Source organism: Suricata suricatta, chromosome 1 (genome assembly GCF_006229205.1).
Source record: "Suricata suricatta isolate VVHF042 chromosome 1, meerkat_22Aug2017_6uvM2_HiC, whole genome shotgun sequence".
Lineage (NCBI taxonomy): Eukaryota > Metazoa > Chordata > Mammalia > Carnivora > Herpestidae > Suricata > Suricata suricatta.
In genome coordinates, this window is record NC_043700.1 from 174,760,380 (window position 1) to 174,763,169 (window position 2,790).

At 43.6% G+C, this 2,790-nt stretch overlaps 1 pseudogene; it reads left to right on the forward strand.

The window, feature by feature from the left end:
- The first annotated feature begins 1,496 nt into the window (after positions 1 to 1,496).
- LOC115285883 lies at positions 1,497 to 2,335 on the forward strand (annotated as a pseudogene).
- Positions 2,336 to 2,790: the final 455 nt, after the last annotated feature.

Sequence of the window (2,790 nt, forward strand, 5' to 3'; positions counted from 1 at the left end):
CCCTGTAAGAAACAATGGAAACTCAGAAGATTCGTTCCACAACCCAAAAATATTCATATAGAAGTGATTACAATACTGTAATATAATGCAAACTAATAAAGAAAATACAAAATATAAAGAAAAATAAATTAACCTGCACTTCCCTTTGCAGACCTTTGTGGCTGGCGTGCGGGAGACAGGAGAGAGGAGAGTTATTGTGTAGGACAACTTTCACTATCACTAATGGAATCGCTGCTACCTGTTGGCTCCATGGAATTTATTTCTGCATGGAGACTTTTGTAGACACTCGCTAGGACATTGACTACAGTGTAGTATTAATAAATCCTTGTCACACACTGTATTTAATGTAACTGGCAATAAGGCAGAGGAGGAAAGAGTCTGTATCTTCAGGCGGCCCGACCTAGAATGAAGCAAAGCCTTCCTAAGCTCACTCTTGGATGGAAAAGCAAGGGATGGTCCACAGTTGCTTTAAAGTGACAAAACATGCACTGGTGCCCGTTCTGGGCACTTCCAATCACAGAACACATAAATCAATTGTGGTGGATGCAGACAATGGGATATAAGGCATTGGGATATTTGATTCTCACCACACATAACACAAGTGAATCTCACAAAGATAGCGTTGAGAGAAAAAATTAAGCACATCATGAAAAATACATGAATCGTGCATATAGGTGGACTTCTATGAAGTCCAAATGCAGGAAGAAGTAATGGATGGTCAGCGCAGGAATTCCCCTTTGGGGCGGAGGCATGAAGTAGGTTTCTGGGATTCTGACGCTATCTGGTGTCCTAATCTGAGGGCTGGTTACCTGGAAGTTTTTACTTCATGATAATTCATGAAACCATACAGTGCTCATTTGCTTCCTGTTCTTAATGTGTTAAGAGGAAGGACTTTAAGACTCTATTAGGCTGATAGGATTACAGGACACCTATATGTTTGAATGGTAGTGGGTTAGAATTGTGGAGACAATGTCACATATTTTCAAGCCAGCCAAGCAGGTTGCTAGTCAGAGTCATCGATAGTTGGAAACAGTTACAGATGGAGCAGGCCAGGTGCTGCAAATACAAAAATGGGAATCTGAACGAGAGTCAAAAGATAGAATGGTGGCAAGTAGCAGAATGGCGAGTGAGGCTGGCTGCTGGTCTAGAGCAGACACACACGATCACTGCCACAGGCACCCTCGTCCCACACAGAGGAAGCCTTGTTAATAGATCCTCCGTAGGGATCTGCCCAGGCAGGTGTCTGCTCCCCATAGCCATCTATTAAGTCCTCTTCTATTCGCTTATCAGTCCATCTCATGTACTGGTTCTCAGACTGGGTCCAAGGATCCCTCACAGGTTCACTGATGGACAATGTTACAGTGACGATGAAATTTTCCCTATAACGGAGACCATAAATAACTTCAGTTTCAGAAGTCCTGAGCAAGGGGCCCAACACTTTGTTCTAAAAATCAACAAGAGACACAAAGACATATAAGACAGAGTCCCTTCCTCTTTTTCGTGGCGCCTCGGAGGCGGTAGGCGACATCAAGATGAAGCTGAACATCTCTTTCCCAGCTACTGGCTGCCAGAAACTCATTGAAGTGGACGATGAACGCAAACTTCGTACCTTTTATAAAAAGTGAATGGCTACAGAAGTCGCTGCTGATGCCTTAGGGGAAGAATGGAAAAGTTATGTGGTTCGAATCAGTGGTGGCAATGACAAACAAGGCTTCCCCATGAAGCAGGGTGTCTTGACCCATGGCCGTGTCCGCCTGCTGCTGAGTAAGGGGCATTCCTGCTACCGTCCACGGAGGACTGGAGAAAGAAAGCGCAAATCTGTCCGGGGTTGCACTGTGGATCCCAGTCTCAGTGTTCTCACCTTGGTCATCGTCAAAGAAGGGGAGAAGGCTATTCCTGGACTCACTGATACTACTGTGCCTCGTGGCCTGGGGCCCAAAAGAGCTAGCAGAATACGCAAGCTTTTCAACCTCTCAAAGGGATATGATGTCTGCCAGTATGTTGTGAGAAAGCCCCTAAACAAAGAAGGTAAAAAACCTCGAACCAAAGCACCCAAGATTCAGCGTCTTGTTACTCCACACGTCCTCCAACACAAACGTCGGCGCATTGCTTTGAAGAAGCAGCGCACAAAGAAAAACAAGGAAGAGGCTGCAGAATATGCTAAGCTTTTGGCCAAAAGAATGAAGGAGGCCAAAGAAAAACGCCAAGAACAGATTGCAAAGAGACGGAGGCTATCTTCGCTGAGAGCTTCCACCTCAAAGTCTGAGTCTAGTCAAAAATGAGATTGTTGTAAGAGAAACAAATAAATAAGATCAGACATCAAAAAAAAAAAAAAGACAGAGTCCCTTGAAAATTATGTCACATATAATATTGAATAAAAAAGCAAGTTGCAAAATTTTATGTATTGTATCATCTCGGTCTGGTAACATATGTGTTAGGTTCATGAAAAAACTGGTTGGATAAGCAGGTGCGTTCTTTCTGGATGATAGCGTTGTGGGTGATTTTATTATTTGCCTTTCTGAACTTTTCTGTGTTTTCCACATTTTCTATCGCAAATAAACATATTATTTTGGATATTTAGTCCAAAAATGTATAAATTATTTTTAAAAAAACATTGTGGCACGTGGGTGGCTCAGTTAAGCATCTGACTCTTGGTTTCAGCTCACGGTTCGTGGATCAAGACCCGTGTCAGGCTCTGTACTGACAGCACAGACCCTGCTTGGGAGCCTCTCTCTGCCCCTCCCCCAACTCGTACATGAGTGCATGTGCTCTCTCTCTCTCTAATTCTCA